We start from the raw sequence: 20,785 nt of genomic DNA, 5'->3' as shown, positions 1-20,785 counted from the left end.
ACCCGTTGATACTGTTGATGACAGTGGCTTTCCCCTGGTACCTAATATCAGAAAATTGACACTGGAGCCTAGATTTTCCAGTGGGCTTTCAGCCCGACCACAAGTAGGGCTGAGCGCCATTAGTGCCGACACAAAACGCTGAGGGTGTTTCAGAAGGATTAGAGGGGAGTCGAGGAGAGATGTTTTCACCCAGAGGGTAGTGGGGGTCTGGAACTCACTGCCTGAAAGGGTGGTAGAGGCAGAGACGCTCATCACATTTATAAAGTACTTGGATACGGACCAAGAGCTGGGAAGAGGGATTAGGCTCTTTTTCGGCCGGCACAGACACAATGGGCCGAATAGCCTCCTTCTGTGCCGTAAAATTTCTATGATTCGATGATTTTATGATCACACTGCAGTTTCTGGCGTCAGTCTCACGCCTCAGCTCCAGGTGTGCAAAACACCTCTGATTTAGAGTTCGCCCATTGCGGGTGGGAAATAGGGTGTGACTGCTGGATTTAAAGGCCTGCAGCAGCTTGAAGGAACAACCGACGGTGAAGCAGCATCTGAGAAAACCGGCCCAGAAAGAATGCCGGAGGCCGGAGAGTGGACAGGTTTTCCGACGGGGCTGTAGAAGTCCTGCTGGAAGAAGTTAGGCAAAGGAAGGGCCATCCTCAGCATAGACAAACACAGGCGTCCAAGGAGAGCTACCTGGGGGAATGAGCTCAGGCCACCACATCCATCACTGCCAACTCCACACACATGAAAACAACGCAGGAAAAGTTTAATGACCTTTCTAGGTCAGGCAAGTTAAGAGAACCCACTTGGGCCTTCCATTAGTGTATTTATACCAAGCATGTCTGCCATTTACAATCACCTCACCGCAGACTCTCCAAGTACTTTAAGTGCATACCATGAATCCTTGGAGAGGGTGCAGACGAGATATGCTAGAATGACAGCAGGGCTGAGGGACTTCAGATTTGTGAAGAGACTAGAGAAGCTGGGATTGTTGCTCTTAGAACAGGGAAGGTTAAGCGAAGGTTTAACAGAGGTTTTCAAATTATGCAGGGTTTTGATCAGAGTAAATAAGGAAAAACTGTTTCCACTTACAGGAGGGTTGGTAACCAGAAGATACCGATTTAAGATAATTGACACATGAACGAAGAGATCAGGAGAAATCTTTTTATGCAGCACTGTCTGGAAGCAGATTCAATAGTAACTTTCAAAAGGGAAATTAGATAAGTACTTGAAAAGGATAAATGTGCAGGGCTATGAGGAAAGAGCAGGGGGAGTGAGACTAATTGGATCGCACTTTCAAAGCGCCGGCACAGGCACGATGGGCCGAATAGCCTCCTTCTGTGCGATGGGCCGAATAGCCTCATTCTGTGGTGTAAGATTCTATGATTCTATGTGCCCTTTACATCAAGCTTTCACCTGGAACTGTTCCTTGACTCACATCCTTAACATGCATTCAGTGCACAAAGAAGCCTCCTATGTAATAAAGCCGCCTGTTGCCTGCACTGGCTATTACACCTATTATGGGCTGTATGCTGACCGCTGGGCATTACTGCATCCTATGGTTATCATACTCGATGCTCAGCCTAGCATGGAGTGTGAACAGCAACACATGGTGACAATGTAAGCCTGCGTGCTCTAACCTGGTGTGAGGAAGAAAATGTGGAAATCATGAGGAGGAAGTCCATTGAGGGTCCCAGAAATGGGGAAGTAGGATTGTGGCATAAGTCAGTTTTGGTTTCATGATGAACTTCTGCTTGTTTACCTGCTCATTCTACTCTATCTCTCATCCAATGTCAGCAAAGCACATCGTAAAGCCCTGTACTAGGTCAACCCCCATTTAAGTTAGATGTGAAGTCTGCTCATTAAAGCCAGAAAGGAAGGAAGAGCTTGCATTTATATAGCGCCTTTCACAACCTCAGGACAGCGCATAGGGCTTTACAACCAATAAAGTACTTTTGAAGTGTAGCCACTGTTGTAATGTAGAAAATGTGGCAGCCAATTTGCACAAAGCAAGATCCCACAAACAGCAACGTGATGATGACCAGATAATCTGTTTTAGTGATGTTGGTTGGGAGATAAATATTGGCCAGGACACCGGGGAGAACACCCCTGCTAAAAATGTCGTGGGATCTCTTGCGCCCACCTGAGAGGGCAGACAGGGCCTCGGTTTAACATCTTGTCTGAAAGACGGCACCTCCGATAGTGCAGCACTCCCTCAGTACTGCACTGAAGTGTCATACTCAAGTCTCTGGAGTGGGATTTAAATCTGCACCCTTCTGACTCAGAGGCGAGAGTGCTGCCATTGAGTCAAGGCTGACACGGAGTCAACATTGTAACCTGTCTTCCTCTTTCTCTAGACGTTTGTGAGGAAGACGAGCCAGCAAGAAATGTAAAAGCTACTGTTTGCCAAGTTTCTGTTGTCGGGGACAGATGTACCAATGCACGTCAGATGCGACTCCTGGGATCCCTGTCCCTTCGTGTGGCTGTTTAAGCACTGAGTGATTAATACCCTTCATCAGCAGCAACAGCTTCAGCTAAACTTAGTACAACATCTCCCAGGAGTGGGCTGCTTCCATCTATTTGATATTTGACATCTGATGATTAAAAGAAAGGGTCATGAATATCAAATTTATACCGTTCGAGTGCGAGCTTCTTGCTTTGACTGAAACCACACAGGGATTTAATGTGGCGCTTGGAATTATCATCACAATTTGAATTTCAGCCAGCTGAAATTTAGTTCCTGGATACTTAAAACATTTGGGGGGGAAAATTCATCCTCTTAGCGCTGCCCGTAGATGGCGCTAATGCGGCACTGAGACCAATACCGACAGGACGAGACGAATCCAGCGCTGCATGCCAAATCGGGACACCCCGTACCCTGCCGGTAACAGCCATCACCGGGGTCCTCAATGCCAGGGAGATCGTGACGTCAGTCCAACGCTCACTGAATGGATGATTTCCCAAATTGCTTTTAGCCCCTTACCTTACCGCCTGGAGTAAACACCGACAGGGAGAGCTGGCGTGCAGCACCAGGAAGCCGGCTACAGGGATGTTATTTATAGGGATCATCAGTAATCATTCGCAGCTGTCAGGTTAGTGCTGTTTCAATGGCTTTTTGTTAGTTTCAACCGGCTTACATGGTCACCTGCAACAGTTTCATTGAGTAATTTCAAGGTTTTTTAATATCAGGAGTCTTGTGGCAAGTACAAAGTAGCTACATTTATTCTTCAAAGATTCAAACTGCAAAACTTGGTAACATTAATGGGGGCTGTACTGGCCACCTCACCCTCCAGGATCTATGGCGGAGGCCGAGTAGGCAGCAAGAAAGACGGGAACATGTGCACAGAGGGAGGAGGAGGAGGAGGAAGATGAGGAGGAAGAAGACGAGGAACAGGAGGGAGGGAGGAGGCAGCTGGACAATTGGGCTTCTGGACGGGTGGCCCGTGATGTGGTGTGCCACCTCCCTCCACATAGTGCGGCAGACTTGTGGTGAGGGCTTCCTGCTAGTTGGTGGGTACAGGACTGCCCGCCTTCTCTTCAGCGCTAAAACCAATGCCTCCAAAGCTTCATGGGAAAACCTGCGGGCTCTCTCCTTGGGGCAGTGATCTGCCATGAGAATTTGTAAATAAGTGCTCCTTCTCCTTCTCCTTTTTCTTATGGTTGTTGAGGCAGCTGCACAGCCAACAATGCTGAGAATGAGGTGCTGCATCAATGATCCTCCCCTTTAAGTAGTGAAAAAAGCCGGTGGCAATCATGACTTGCGATTAGACTGCACCTGATATTGGTCCAGAATTTAAGTGTAACGCCAATGCGCTTGGGTTTTGAGACTTGATTTAAGACTCCAATCATTTTATTGAGCAGTGAGGATGAATTTTGCAGTCTAGAGCATTTTTGCCTGGTGCTAATTCACCATCTTTTGTCCTAACACCGCCCATTCATTGACTATAATAAATTTCTAGCCCCTAAACTTTGATTCAGAATTGCGTAATCCTAGTATTTTATGAAGGGATTATAATGGAATGTGTTACAGAGCTCCCAAATCTAATGATCTACCCTTTGTATGCTCATATTTTCTGTGCTTTTTATAATCTTCTTTCACCCCTCCCGCTTTCTGTTCCTGTGCATGATGTGACAGGACCAGCAGGTGACCTCTTTCTAGCTCTCAGCCCTGGCAGTTCTTCATTTGGCCATTGGGAGGTGCACATGAGCAGTCCAAGAGTGGCTCAATCCAACATGTTTCCCACTCTCCAGGCTCGACTAGCCTGGTTCCACTCTGTGTCCCGCTGTGGTCATATAGCTACATGGCGAAATCACTGGTGTGGTCATACATAGAAACATAGAAACTAGGAGCAGGAGTAGGCCATTTGGCCCTTCGAGCCTGCTCTGCCATTCAACGAGATCATGGCTGATCATCTAAACCCTAGCACCCGGTCCCTACACCGACAGCCATCCCACCCAAGCCCTATCCCCATAACCCCGTAACCCCACATATTTAATCCTCCCTAACACTAAGGGCCAATTTTTTTTTATCATGGCCAATCAACCTAACCCGCACATCTTTGGACTGTGGGAGGAAACCGGAGCACCCGGAGGAAACCCACACAAACATGGGGAGAATGTGCAAACTCCACACAGACAGTCACCCGAGGCCGGATTTGAACCCGGGTCCCTGGCGCTGTGAGGCAACAGTGCTAACCACTATGCCACCGTGCTGCCATGGTAATAGCCGTGGCTCAGTTGGTAGCACTCTCGCCTCGGAGTCAGAAGGTTGTGGGTTCAAGTCCCACTCCAGAGACTTGGGCACATAATCTAGGCTGACACTCCGGTGCAGTACCGAGGGAACGCTGCACTCTCAGAGTTGCTGTCTTTTGGATGAGACATTAAATTGAAGCCCTGTCTGCTCTCTTGGACGGATGTAAAAAACTCTTGGCACTATTTTGAAAAAGAGCCGAGGAGTTCTCCCCAGCGTTCTAGTCAGTATTTATCCCTCAAACAATGTCACTAAAGCAGATTATCCAATCATTATCACATTGCTGTTTGTGGGAGCTTGCTGTGCACTAATTGGCTGCTGCGTTTCCTATATTACAACAGTGACTACACTTCAGAAATACTTCACTGGCTGTAAAGTGCTTTGGGATGTCCCAGGGTTGTGAAAGGCGCTGTATAAATGCAAAACTTTCTTTCATGCCATCCAACCCATTGGAATGGTGTGTTGGAATGCCAGTATCTTGCAAAAGCCCTGCTGGGCAGATTTCATTTTAGAGCTCCGTTGATGGGATTTCTCTTCCCATTCCCACCCGCTCTGCAGGAACAGCAATGAGGGGGATGCATTTGCTACAATTAAAGTTGGATGGCTTGACCTGAACTATTACTTATCCAAACTAACTAGGTAACTAACAGAAAAAAACAAAATACTGCAGATGCTGGAAATCTGAAATAAAAACAGAAAATGCTGGAAATACTCAGCAGGTCAGGCAGCATCTGTGGAGAGAGAAACAGAGTTAACGTTTCAGCTCGATGACCCTTCGACAGAACTGGAAAAAGTTGGAGATGTAACCGGTTTTTAAGCAAGTGCAGGGGCAGGGAAAGGAGGGAGGGGAGGAAAGAACAAAAGGGAAGGTCTGTGATAGGATGGAAGGCAGGAGAGATTAAGAGACAAAAGGGATGATGGTGCAAGGCAAAAGGAGATGGTAATGGGACAAGTTAAGAAATAAAAGATGGCTCTAGATGAAGTGTAAATAGGACTGGCAGAATGAAAGACAGCTGCCATGTGAGAGAGAGGAAAAAATAAAAATAAATGGGAAAAAAGATAGGGGCAGAAGTTATGGTCTGGAATTGTTGAACTCTATGTTGAGTCCAGAAGGCTGTAAAGTGCCTAATCGAAAGATGAGGTGCTGTTCCTCGAGCTTACGTTGAGCTTCATTGGAACAGTGTAAGAGACCGAGGACGGTGAGGTCAGAGTGGGAGTGGAGCGGAGAATTAAAGTGACAGGCGACCGGAAGCTCCGGGTCATCCTTACAGACTGAACGGAGGTGTTCCGCAAAGCGGTCACCCAATCTGCATTTGGTCTCCCCAATGTAGAGGAGACCGCATCGTGAGCAGCGAATACAGTATACTAGATTGCGAGTAGTACAAGTAAATCGCTGTTTCACCTGGAAGGAGTGTTTGGGGCCCTGGACAGTGGGAAGGGTGGAAGTAAAAGGGCAGGTGTTGCATCTCCTGCGCTTGCATGGGAAAGTGCCGGGCGAAGGGGAAGGGGTGTTAGGGGTGATTGAGGAGTGGACCAGGGTGTCGCGGAGGGAGCAGTCCCTTCGGAATGCTGAAAGGGGAGGTGAGGGGAAGATGTGTTTGGTGGTGGGATCACGCTGGAATTGGCGGAAATGGCAGAGGATGATCCGTTGAATGTGGAGGCTGGTGGGGTGAAAGGTGAGGACCAGGGGAACCCTATCATGGTTCCGGGAGGGAGGGGAAGGGGTGAGAGCAGAAGTGCGGGAAATGGAACGGACACGGTCAAGGGTCGTGTCAACCACTGTAGAGGGTAATCCTCGGTTGAGGAAAAAGGAAGACATATACACCTTCCATACTAATGCTTCCAACATGTCTTCCTTATCCCTACCTTCAATTCTATCACAGACCTTCCCTTTTTTTCTTTCCTCCCCTCCCCCCTTTCCCTGCCCCTGCACTTGCTGTTCCATCACCAGCTTTTTTCCAGTTCTGACAAAGGGTCATCGACCTGAAACGTTAACTCTGTTTCTCTCTCCACAGACGCTGCCTGACCTGCTGAGTATTTCCAGCATTTTCTGCTCTTATTTGAACTAGGTAACTACACTGGCACGCGATAATTAATTATGTTGCATATTGTTTATGCTAAATTAACATCGCTTAGCACAACACAAACATGGAAATCATCCAATGATCTGAATAGAACTGCATTAGCCAAACAGTGATGGACTCGTGTTATAAAAAGCTGTTGGATTCACTTCTGAATTTATCAGCTCGGCGATTATTTCCTTCACACTGTAGACAGCTTTCAGAGCTGGCAGATCACCAGAAAGACAGGAGAGTCATTTTAACCTCACACGCTGGGTGGGAAACCCACAGGATCGGGTGGAATGCCGGTCCTACGCCCCCATCCAATATTACTCTCCATTTACTAGTTTCAGTAAAATAAGGCGAGGTGTACAATAGGGCGGGGTGCGCAATAGGGCGGGGTGTACAGCCAGCATTGCACCCGATCCTGTCAGTTTCCCTATGGACAGGTTAAATTTAAATCGACCCCCGCCATCTCGGCTTTGCTCACCTAGTCCCTCGCTCTCATCACTGGCTCACCCTCAAGCCCAACGATTTTCCCTCACTTGACAGAACAAATAAAAGAAAAATGAATTTAAGAAATATTTTGAAGCAACTGCCTTTGTGCACAACCAAGAACAACAACTTGCATTTATATAGCGCTCTACACTCGGCATTGAATCACCTAGATGGTAAGGAGACCTACATCAGAATGCTGTTCATAGACTACAGCTCAGCATTCAACACTATCGTCCCCAACAAGCTGGCCACCAAACTCCAAACTCTTGGCCTGAACACTTCCCTCTGTAACTGGACCCTGGACTTCCTAACAAACAGACCCCAGTCTGTCAAATTAGGTAACCACACCTCTCCCCCCCTGACCCTGAACACGGGTGCCCCACAAGGATGTGTGCTGAGCCCCCTCCTCTACTCAATTCAATTCAATTCAATTCAAATCGCTTTATTGGCATGACAAGTTACATCTTATGTTGCCAAAGCATCGGAAAACATTCATGTTTGTTCACAAAAATACAGATCTATCCATACAGTGTATAAACAGATATATCCCTGAGTGTATAAATATACTTTCATATAATTTATATATACTCTTTTCTTATCTTTAGTGGTTGTCCCTCTGTTTATGGCAAGCTGTAACATAGTGTGCCGCTAGTGTTACGCAATTTCTCTCTTCCCCTAGTAGGTATGGGAGTTTTTGGTCGTCATTCAAATTTCTGAATTCCGGGCATATTTTTGTGAATTTTGGGTAGAAATTCTCCCTTATGCCCTGATATTTTCTACAAGCTGTGAGGAAGTGCATCTCTGTCTCCACCATTCCCTGACTGCAGTGAGAGCATATCCTGTCCTCTCTTGGTAGCCGGGTCTGTCTGTGTCTACCTTTTTCGATCGCCAGGTTATGTTCACTAAGTCTGTACATTGTCAAAGTTTTTCTCAGTTTGCTATCCTTTACCATGGTCAGGTAATCAGCCATGTTGTATTGTCTGTTTAGGGCCAAGTAGCAATTGAGTTTGCTTTGGGTTTTTGTTGTTTCTGCCCAATATGACAGATATTTTTCCTTTTGCTTAGCGACGATTGTGTTGGGTCGAATTCTTTGTGTTACGCTGTCACTGTCCTGGGGCTGGTTATTGTTAGTAGTGTTAGTAGTTACTTCACTGAGTCCCAGGACTAGTTGACTGAGGGTATTCTTCTTTATGGTCCTCTCTTGGCATTTCAGGGCTTCGTAATGATAGCATTGGGGGTTGCTCATTTCTAGGTGTTTCCAAAATTTGGTGGCTCTTTTTTGGATAGTGATTATTAATGGATATTGGCCTAGTTCTGCCCTGCATGCATTGTTTACGGTTTTCCTTTGAGTCCGGAGGATACTTTTACAGAATTCTGCATGTAGGATCTCAATTGGGTGTTTGTCCCATTTTGCAAATTCTTGTTGTGTTAGCGGTCCCCACACCTCACTGCCATAGAGTGCAATTGGTTCAATTACTGATTTGAACATTTTGAGCCAAATGCTAATTGGGATTTCTATTTGGATTGATTTTTTAATGGCATAGAAAGCCCTTCTTGCTTTCTCTTTCAGTTCATTCACAGCCAGTTTGAAATTTCCCGTAGAACTGATTTTTAAGCCCAAGTATGTGTAGTTAGTGGTTTGTTCAATTTTGGCTGTTCCTAGTGTGAAATTTATTTTGGGTCCTTGATGTCTGGATCTTTGCTGGAACACAAGGACTTTGGTTTTTTGGGGATTTATTGTCAGGGCTCAAGTTTGGCAGTACGACTCCAGCAGATCCACTGTGTGGCTGTTAATGGTTCCAACACCATCATCAAGTTTGCGGATGACACCACAGTAGTAGGCCAGATCACCAACAACGATGAGTCAGCCTACAGGGAGGAGGTCCAGCATCTCGTGAAGTGGTGCGCCGATAACAACCTGGCCCTTAACACCAAGAAAACAAAAGAAATCATTGTGGACTTCAGGAAGTCCAAAGGCGGAAGTCACACCCCCATCCACATCAATGGGGCTGTGGTGGAAAGGGTGGACAGCTTTAAGTTCCTCGGAGTCCACATCACGGAAGACCTCTCCTGGTCCCTCAATACCTCCTCTCTGGTGAAGAAGGCCCAGCAGCGCCTATATTTCCTAAGGAGGCTGAAGGGATGTAATCTGTCACCCCTGATCCTCTCTAACTTTTACCGCTGCACTATAGAGAGCATCCTGACAAAACTGTATCACAGTATGGTATGGCAGCTGTAGCTACTATGACCGGAAAGCCCTGCAGCGGGTAGTCAAAACTGCCCAACGCATTACCGGCACCCGGCTACCGACCATAGAGCACATATACCAGAAACGCTGTCTACGGAGGTCACGGTCCATCATCAAAGACCCTACCCACCCCAGCCACAGTCTGTTTGCCCTCCTGCCATCTGGGAGACGCTACAGATGCATTCGCACCCGTACGACCAGATTTAGGAACAGCTTCTTTCCCAGGGCTGTCACCCTACTGAACTCCACAAATAAACTCTAAAGCCTGCACATCTGCCAATGCACTTTATTATGGTTATATTTATGTTAATATACTACAAGCCAAATTAATGTTGAATGTTTAAATGTCTTAATCCAAATGTACACTCTCGGGAGCCGCAAGCCTACATTTCGTTGTACTGCACTTGTGCACTAACAATGACAATAAAAGTTGATTTGATTTGATTTGATTTGATTTGATTTGATTAACGTAGTAAAACGTCCCAAGGTGCTTCACAGGAGTGTTATCAGACACAATTTGACACGGGATCACATAAGGAGATATTGGAACAGATGATTAACAGCTTGGTCAAGTAGGTTTTAAGGAGCGTCTTTAAAAGGAGAGGTAGAGACGCAGCAGATTATGTGTGTGCATAGTGGATTGGAAAATATTTCATCCAATTTCCCCAGTTCCTGGAGAAGCCCCCTACAGGTGAGTTTACTACCTGTGCAGGAGAGAGCGGGGGGATGTTTGACAGCCGTGTTTTTATTTACTGCCTCTGCTTTCAGTTTTAAGGCTATTTCTATTGATGGTGGCACCGTGTTCTATCAGAATTCCAGTACGTGCCTTTGTTGTCCAGATATAGAGGGACTGGAGAGGGTGCAAAAAATATTTACAAGGATGATACCAGAAATGCGAGGGTGTACATATCAGGAAAGGATGGATAGGCTGGGTCTCTTTTCTCTTGAAAGTTGAAGGCTGAGGGGTGACCTAATAGAGGTCTTTAAAATTATGAAAGTTTTGATAGAGTAGATATAGAGAGAATGTTTCCACTTGTGGGGAAGAGCAAAACTAGAGGCCATCAATATAAGATAGTCACCATGAAATCTAATAGGGAATTCAGAAGAAACTTCTTTACCCAGAGAGTGGTGAGAATGTGGAACTCGCTACCACAGGGAGTGGTTGAAGTGAATAGTATAGATGCATTTAAGGGGAGGCTGGATAAGCATATGAGGGAGAAGGGAATAGAGGGTTATGCTGATAGAGTTAGATGAGGAAAGACAGGAGGAGGCTCGAGTGGAGCATAAATGCCGGCATGGACTGGTTGGGCCGAATGGCCTGGTTCTGAGCCGTATATCCGATGTAATCCTATGAATCCATTGTATGGTTTCTGGGGAGTCGGAGGCATCGTCATCACTATGTTTACCATAGAAACGAGTCTCTAGTTCCAGCAGTTAGATCAGCGGCTGCTTCAGACTGTAAATCAATCTCCAAACAATGAACCTTTGGCTGATTTGCATGTCGTCACATGATCGGCAATTACGAATCCCATTCAAACTATTCCATAGATGCTGTTAAACTCGTCAGGCAAGTGATTTTTCAAGTGCTGCATTCCATACATGACATGGGTGGCATACTTTCCTTGCCTGATAATGAAACAGGCAAATGAACGCAGCTCTTTGTGTGGGTATTGGGAGGAGCTCGCTGAGTGTCTGCATGGTGAAACTGGGCTAAACGTATTACTCATTATCACTCCCACCGAGGGTTGCCAACTCTGGTTGGATGTATTCCTGGAGCTTTCATCACATGACCCCCCGCCTCCAACTGCCCCGCCCAGTTAAAAAAACCTTTTCCCCCCCCAATTCCAATATTTTGAACTAATAAACAAAATTTTTCAAAGAAAATGGAAAAAAAACCCACAATTTTGTTTTAACGCTCCTATGATTTTTCTCCTGGGTTTGCTCGCAGCAGTGTCCTGGAGATTAATCCTTAATTCTTGGGAGACTCCAGGACAATCCTGGAGGATTGGGAAACGCTACTCCCACCAGTGACAGTGGCCCGAACATTGTGGTGGTGCATGACTGAGGTCCTGGTGGTTAAGGCTCTGTGACAGGACAGTAAAGATCAACGTTCACCTCGCTGTGTCCAATACTAGGCTGTGATAGGTCAATCTGCAGGGTTCTGCCGCAGCTTCCAATTCTACTACATTCACATCCCATGAAACTATTCTAAGAACGTACAAAAGCAAAGGACGAGAAAGGGCGATTGGTCTATTAAAACCCTTTCTCTTCGCAGACTGCGTACAATTGTTGTAAAAACCCAACTGGTTTCCTAATGTCCATTAAGGAAGGAAACCTGCCATCCTTACCCGGTCTGGTCTATATGGACTCCAGATATATGGTTGACGCTTAACTGCCCTCTGAAATGGCATAGCAAGGCACTCAGTTATATCAACCCCCTACAAAAAAGTCACTTGCATAGACTGCAGCAGTTCAAGAAGACAGCACATCACCACTTTCTCAAGGGCAATTAGGGATGGGCAATAAATGCTGGCCTTGCCAACGACACCCACATCCTGTGAATGAATAAATAAAATAAAATTTGTCCCATCAAGAGAAAGTCTGCTCTATGGAACAGCCTGCCCATGAAAGCAGCAATGGTGTGCAGTGCTGGCAACTTCAAAAGGGAACTGGATAGATATTTGAGCAGGAAAAATGGGTGAGCACTAAAAGAGATTGAGTAGAGCACGGTACTTTTCAAATTTTGGGATTGGCCAAGTGGACCCCAGTGGCCTCTTCTGAGGCTGTACCATGTTCCTATAGAATGAAGAAAAAGCCATTTGGCCCATCAAATTCATCCTTTCACAAATCATGAACAATCTACCCTATCATGGGCTCACCCCATCCATTTAATTTCCCCGAGAGAAAGTTCTTCATAAATAGTCCCCAGTAACCAAAGGGTCCCAAGCAAAACTCCATAATAATCAGCCATCCTCACATCTCCGCTAGACAACCTTTGTCTGGCTACGTTTCAAATACAACACCCGTCTCCCACTCCAGTAACACAGGAGCCACTGGGGGTGAAATTTGCCACGGGAGGTAGCGCGAAACGGGAGATAGCGAATCGGCAGCCTGCTTTACACTCCGTCCTATTTTCTTTTCCATTCACTTAGAAACAAAAGTCGGGCGGATGGTAAAAAAGGCTGTCGATTCGCTGTCGCCCATTTTGTGCTATCGCCCGAGGCAAATTTCACCCTCATTGTGTCCCGTTCAGTGTTTGATTGTCTCAGACTGGGCTCATCCCTATAATTTGCACACAGATAGTCAACTCAGTGCAAGTTAAACCATTTAATGAAAGGAATCAACAGCATCAAACGCAATTTGCTGGGACTCTGTTTTCATATCTCCAAACTCGGGGGGGAAGTTTCCTCGAATTTCGAACAGCATTTGGATGTAATGTAATTTAAATGCAAAGGAAGTTGGGGTCAAGCAATGAATTACACTTTGGTCCACACGAGTGGCATTTTATTTCAATCGTTGGGCATTGCTGAATGAACACTCAATTTGCTCTTCTTAGATTTGCTTTGGGTGTAATTGTCAAAGTGCTGTAAAGGGTCTAACATGGCACAGCACTGACGAGGCTCCCTCCTCCCCCTCCAGGCACAAACAGTAAGGAGAAGACTAGATCAAACTAAAACGATAAAGGATTTTGGACAGCTGAAACATCGATGCCGTTACTCTGTGAACTACTCAGTGTTTAGTGTTCTAAGTTATGAACAGAGATACGATTTCATAACAGGAAAGGCGGCTAAAGGTCATAATCCACGTTTTTAAAATTCCAAGAAGAATAATTAGCAAGGATCGAGCAGGTGATTTAACTTGAACTATGAGCAGACATCTAGAGGACATAAACAGTGGAAAAAAATTAACTAGTTATCAAGCAGGACTTCAGATGGGGACCATTTCCTCCGACAGAAATGTGAATATAAGCAACAGACTCCCAAATGACACAGTTAATGTTGTGTTGAGGAACGGATTTTAATAAAGGAGCTGGATGGATATTTGGTTAGCTTGGGGTGAATGATATATGGGCAGACAACAAGTGATCAAACACTGGCGACGCCCAAACTGCTGGGACCATGGAAATCTTTTGCCAGGGAAGGTAGCTGATTGAGAATGTGATTTGGTAGGTTTTCTGTACATTTGAATGCTTATTGACCTGCATTGCCTCCCGGTCCCCGAACACCTGGATTTTAAAATGTGCATCCTCATACAAATTCCTGCATGGCCTCACCCCTCCCTATCTCTGTAACCTGCTCCAGCCTTACAACCCTCCAAGAACTCTGCGTTCCTCCAATTCTGGCCTCTTGTGCATCCCCGATTTCCTTCACCCCACCATTGGCAGCCATGCCTTCAGCTGCCGAGGCCCTAAGCTCTGGAATTCCCTCCCTAAGCATCTCCGCCTCTCTCTCCTTCATTAAGACACTCCTTAAAACCTACCTCTGGCCAAGCATTTGACCACCTGTCCTCTTCATTGGCTCACTGTCAATGTTTGTCTGATTACACTCCTGTGAAGCACCTTGGGATGTTTCACTACATCAAAGGATATATAAGTGCAAGTTGTTGTTGGTGGTGTAGGCATAGAATATAATTAAAGTTGGCACATGGCATTTAGGTGTTAACCAACTAACATCAGCATCTGATTCTATGCCAGCTCCAAGAAAGGGTGAATTATGGATTCAAGTACATCCCTCATTAGGTGCAATAGTTAAGATTCCATTACGAGTTGAACGATTACTTAAGGATGTTCACTGCTTCCTATTACTTTCCCTCTTTGCTCTCTTTTCTTCCACCTGTATGTCAATGTGGGGACTAATAGCATGGAAATACACTTACTTAAGCTTTGTGCATATGCACCGTTCTGTAAATGGAAGATAAATTAGTTGGCAAATATTTGACTTCAAGCAATTGTGCAGCGTCCTACTCCTAGTAATAACAGTATCCCGGGCCTTTTAACAAGCACAAGAGTAGACGTTACCCATCTAGGATGCAAATTGTAAACTCCCATTCTGCAGGAGGACACATCCGTTAACCTAGCAAATTGCACCTTGCTGGCTGCCTTCCATTGAGGCATTGGGAGCCTCGCTTCCTTCGTGAACCTCTTGATGGAGCCACAAACATTGCTGTGAACTAAGCTCCTAAATCAGGAGTGTGACTTTTTCCATCATCCAGGATGATTACATAGGATACATGGCACAGAAACAGGCCATTCAGCCCAACCAGTCCATGCCGGCGTTTATGCTCCACTCGAGCCTCCTCCCGTCTTTCCTCATCTAAATCTGTCAGCATAACCCTCTATTCCCTTCTCCCTCATATGCTTGTCTAGCCTCCTCTTAAATGCATCTATACTATTCACTTCAACCACTCCCTGTGGTAGCGAGTTTCACATTCTCACCACTCTCTGGGTAAAGAAGTTTCTTCTGAATTCCCTATTTGATTTCTTATATTGATGGCCTCTAGTTATGCTCTTCCCCAAAAGTGGAAACATTCTCTCTGTATCCACGCTATCAAAATTTTTCATAATTTTTAAGACCTCTATTAGGTCACCCCTCAGCCTTCTTTTTACAAGGGAAAAGAGACCCAGCCTGTTCATCCTTTCCTGATATGTAGACCCTCGCATTTCTGGTATCATCCTTGTAAATATTCTCTGCACCCTTTCCAGTGCCTCTATATCCTTTTTATAATATGGTGACCAGAACTGCACGCAGTACTCCAAGTGTGGTCTAACCAAGGTTTGATACAGGTTTAGCATAACTTCCCAACTTTTCAATTCTATCCCTCTAGAAATAAACCCTAGTGCTTGGTTTGCTTTTTTTTATGGCCTTGCTAACCTGTGTCGCAACTTTTAGTGATTTGTGTATTTGTACTCCGAGATCCCTTTGTTCCTCTACCCCACCTAGACTCGCACCCTCCAAGTAATAAGTAACCCTCCAAAAAAGAGCCACCAAATTTTGGAAACACCTAGAAATGAGCAACCCCCAATGCTATCATTACGAAGCCCTGAAATGCCAAGAGAGGACCATAAAGAAGAATACCCTCAGTCAACTAGTCCTGGGACTCAGTGAAGTAACTACTAACACTACTAACAATAGCCAGCCCCAGGACAGTGACAGCGTAACACAAAGAATTCGACCCAACACAATCGTCGCTAAGCAAAAGGAAAAATATCTGTCATATTGGGCAGAAACAACAAAAACCCAAAGCAAACTCAATTGCTACTTGGCCCTAAACAGACAATACAACATGGCTGATTACCTGACCATGGTAAAGGATAGCAAACTGAGAAAAACTTTGACAATGTACAGACTTAGTGAACATAACCTGGCGATCGAAAAAGGTAGACACAGGCAGACCCGGCTACCAAGAGAGGACAGGATATGCTCTCACTGCAGTCAGGGAGTGGTGGAGACAGAGATGCACTTCCTCACAGCTTGTAGAAAATATCAGGGCATAAGGGAGAATTTCTACCCAAAATTCACAAAAATATGCCCGGAATTCAGAAATTTGAATGACGACCAAAAACTCCCATACCTACTAGGGGAAGAGAGAAATTGTGTAACACTAGCGGCACACTATGTTACAGCTTGCCATAAACAGAGGGACAACCACTAAATATAAGAAAAGAGTATATATAAATTATATGAAAGTATATTTATACACTCAGGGATATATCTGTTTGTACAATGTATGGATAGATCTGTATTTTTGTGAACAAACATGAATGTTTTTCGATGCTTTGGCAACATAAGATGTAACTTGTCATGCCAATAAAGCGATTTGAATTGAATTGAATTGAATTGAATTGAATAAGTGACCTCATTCTTCCTACCAAAATGTAATACCTCACATTTATCTGTGTTGAACTTCATTTGTCAATTATATGCCCATTCTGCAAGTTTATTAATGTCCTCTTGTAACTTGTTGCAGTCTTCCTCGGTATTGACTTACCCCCCCAATTTGGTGTCATCCTCAAATTTAGAAATTGTGTTTTTGATTCCTAAGTCTAAATCGTTAATGTAAATTGTGAACAGCAGTGGTCCCAGCACTGATCCTCGTGGAACACCACTACCAACCTTCTGCCACTGTGAATAGCTACCCTTTACTCCCACTCTCTGCTTTCTGTCCTGAAGCCAGCCAGCAATCCATTCTGCTACTTGTCCCCTGACTCCGCATTCTCTGACCTTGTGCATCAGTCTATTATGGGGTACCTTATCAAAGGTCTTTTGAAAATCCAGATAAATTACATCTACTGCATTAACATTGTCTACTCTCTCTGTTACCTCTTCAAAAAATTCAATAAGTTTACTTCTCCAACAATGTCCAGTAATCTGCTCAAAAAGAATGGAATTGCCCCTGCCATGGACTGATGTCAACTACAACATTACTTCATTAATGTCGTTCTGATTGAGAGTTCCTGCACCAGAGGTATTCCAGAATACTTGGAACTCAAAATTATCCCACTTAAAATGACCCAGCTTTCCCTAATTAATCATTTTGAATCCATGGACCAAAAAAGTTTTTTTTTTTTTAAAATACGCAATTCCGCAACAACCTACACTCTGAACATCTTAAAGCACAGCAGAGTATTTTGATTGATTGCATGATTGATAACTCACTCCGGTTCCCCACTGTTCAAATCTGAATCAGGCCTGTGGTCGCTCTATTGAAACAGACAGGCTTATTGGGCCTACTGACCTCTTCCTGTTCCTAAAATGTTCTCTCTTTTTTGATGTATGTACTGGCAGCTGCTATGGACAGTAAAATGGAGCCAAATCTGCATAAAGCCTCTATGTAAGAAAAGGCTCATGTTACATAAAAGATACTAAAGTGATTTCAAAGATGTTGGTTTGACAGTTCAAAGACTGGTTCTAACCTGTTCACACTTTGCTTTCACCACTGACAATGTCACCTGAAGCCCACACCCATTACTGTCTCTATAAAATGCACTGGACAACCAATCTTCCTGCAAACCCAGGCAACCTGCAGCTCTGTCACATTTACACCTTCAAATGTCACATCATAAAATCAGCAATTCACTTCTGTCACAAGGTGCTATTTACAAACAACATTGAAAAACCACCACCAGAGAGACAGACAACAGGACAGGAAGAACATAAATTGGAAAGTTTTCTTTTTTTGTTGGCATTTTTACACTCATCAAGGTGAGTGGTGTAAATGCAAGGGACTGGAAGACCTTCCATTTCAAACACCCAGGGCTGGATTTTATCAATAGAGGCGTGTAGAAGGCGGGACTACAACTTTTGGGGTTGTAGTCCCGCCTCCATCGAGTTGTGGCCAACCCACTCGATTTTCACTTGATTGACCTTGTTGAGCCTGCCTAGTGGGCTCAGCAGGCCAATTAAGGGCCACCCGGCAACAGGTGACATCACAGATTGACATTTCATCTGTCAAGAGCTTTTGACAGATGAAATATCAGCGTTTAACAGCTCTTTGAAGCTGTCAAACTCTGACAATCTGTACTCCAAGTTAATTCCTTCCTCTCAGGCTGATTTAGAGATCTCTCCAGAACAGAAAGCAGAATGCTGCAGATTTTGACAGCTCGCGGCCATTTTGCTTTCTGTGCCGGTGAGATGAGGGACTCCTGAGACCTGAAGGAAGGAAGGCTGCAAAGGTAAGTAAAGGTAAGTAAAACTTCTTTAAACACTTTACACACACCAAACACACTTACCTCTGCACTCATGCACCCATCACTCACCTGAACACTGGACATCTCGAACCCTCCAAGTCCTTCAGCCCGACGGTCCGCCTCGCTAACTTGGCGTGGTTTGGAGCCGTCGGGAAGCCCGCACTTCAGGGATAAAAATAGGGATTAGGCTAAAAACTGCCTGTTAACTACCTGTTAACAGGCAGTTAATTGGCACTAATCCCCTTCCCGCCTCGGGGAGGCGGCTCCCAGCACAGGTCGGGTACCCGCCTCCTGTGAAACGGGCATGGAGGTGGGTTGGGTGCGGGATGGGTTCATGCCCCCTGATTTCGCAATTTTAACCCCCCCACACACCTCCAATCCTGCCTCAATGGCCTGATGAAATTCGAGCCCTCAGAGTCAGCATCAAGTATTCCCAGGTCAGGTATATATCCGTCAGGCCACATACCCGCACCATCACTAAGACCGCCTATTTCCACTACCATTTGTTAACGCACGTTGTGGTCATTCTTCCACGGACTCGCTCCACCCCTTCCTCAGCTCATTTGCTGCTGAAACCCTCATCCATGCCTTTGTTAACCTCTAGACTTGACTATTCCAACACACTCCTGGCCGGCCTCCCATCTTGCACCCTCCATAAACTTGATGTCATCTAAAACTCTGCTGCCAGTGTCCTAACTCGCACCAAGTCCGGTTTACCCATCTCCCCTGTTGCTCGCTGACCTACACTGGCTCTCGGTTAAGCAACGTCTTGATTTTAAAATTCTCATCCTGGTTTTCAAATCCCTCCCTGGGCTCGCACCTCCCTATCTCTATAACCTTCTCCAGCCCTCCGAAATATCTGCACTCCTCCAATTCTGGCCTATTGTGCAACCCCAATTTTAATCGCTTCACCATTGGCGGCCGTGCTTTAAACTGCCGAGGCCCTAAGCTCTGGAATTCCCTCCCTAAACCTCTCTGCCTCTCTTTCCTCCTTTCTTCCTTAAAAAACCTACTTCTTTGACCAAGCATTTGGTCATCTGCCCTAATTTATCCTTATGTGGCTCGGTGTCAATTTTTGTTGGATTGCACTCCTGTGAAGCACCTTGGGACGTTTTACTACGTTAAAGGTGCTTTATAAATGCAAGTTGTTGTTGTTGTATGGCGCAGATGGAGGCACCATCCAGGTCCTTCTTAAAGTGAGATTGCCAATTTTGTGCCAGATTATGGTCAGTTCTGTGCTCTGGGCCCATTCCCACTCGGAAATGGATTGGAATTGCCTACATTTATTTTGCATAGGGCCCCTTACAGCAGCATACAGGAGGTCTCATGCAATCAGTCTGGACTGGATTTAATCCTAGGCTTCAGGGATGAACAGACATTGCCCAACCCCCTGCACCACACATCCCCCATTCCATTAATTATAAATGATAAGGTAAGGCATTATAAGACTGTAATCTAAATTATGGGATTCAAATAATCAATACCTCATGGTCTATGACATCATCTCCCTCCTCTAGGGCTGCCATTCTGGATTTGGACTCGTTAAATCCAGATTATCATTGGGTTGTCTAGACAGTTCTAAAAATTAAATCAGACGCTAATAGTGAAGATTTTCAATAGAAATTATGCCCCCACTCTCAGTTCTTCCAAGAAGAACACAACAACAACAGTAACTCAAATTTATATAGCGCCTTTAACGTTGTAAAATGTCCCAATCCGCTTCACAGGAGTGTTAGAAGACAAAAATCAGCCATTTTTAGAAACAGAAAAAACTCGTCTGTTTTTGATAAATCTCAATCCTACCTGTCGACTTTATCCTTGCTTCATTTTTGCTCCAGAAAAACGCCCCTTTCAGTTCACTTATCATGTTCACTCCATTGGCCAGTTGCCATTAGCTAAGGTACCTATCTCCGTAATCTTTCCTATCTCTGTAACCTCCTCCAGCCCTACAACCCTCCGAGAACTCTGCATTCCTTCAACTTTAACTCTCTTGTGCATCCCTGATTTCTTTCTCCCCACTATTGGCAGCCATGCCGTCAGCTGTCTAGGCCCCAAGCTCTGGAATTCCCTCCCTTAAGCCTCCCTCCCCTCCTTTAAGACACTCCTTAAAACCTGCCTCTTTGACCAAGCTTTTGGTCACCTGGCCTAATATCTCCTTATGTGGCTCAGTGTCAAATTTTGTCTGATAATGCTCCTGTGAAGCGCCTTGGGACGTTTTACTACGTTAAAGGTGCTATATAAATGCAAGTTATTGTTTCTGTACGGTAATGTAGTAACTATGGTACTAGAGTGGAAACCCAGAAGTTGAGTTTAGAATCCTAGTGGTGAAATAGAATTCAATAAATCTGATAATTATGGACTAAAAACAGAAAAATAACCATGGAAGCTGACAAATTGTTTGTAAAAACCCAACTGGTTCACTAATGTCCTCAGATGTAGTCTGACTTAGTTGCAACGCCAGTCTCAAACTATGTGGTTGAGTCAGTGTCCTCTGAAGTGGTCTAGGAAGCCATTCGGTTGTTAGGGATGGGCAATGGCCCACACTA

General features: G+C 45.1%; 1 protein-coding gene across 1 annotated transcript in view; it reads right to left on the bottom strand.

Moving 5' to 3' along the window:
* The window catches only part of lzts3a (leucine zipper, putative tumor suppressor family member 3a), an 80,426-nt gene that overhangs the window by 22,332 nt on the left and 37,309 nt on the right, over window positions 1-20,785 (bottom strand). The window lies entirely within an intron of this gene.

This window comes from Somniosus microcephalus, chromosome 2 (assembly GCF_052327205.1).
Source record: "Somniosus microcephalus isolate GS21.2 chromosome 2, FLI_Smic_1.0, whole genome shotgun sequence".
Taxonomy (NCBI): Eukaryota; Metazoa; Chordata; class Chondrichthyes; order Squaliformes; family Somniosidae; genus Somniosus; species Somniosus microcephalus.
This window is presented reverse-complemented; position numbering and strand designations above follow the sequence as displayed.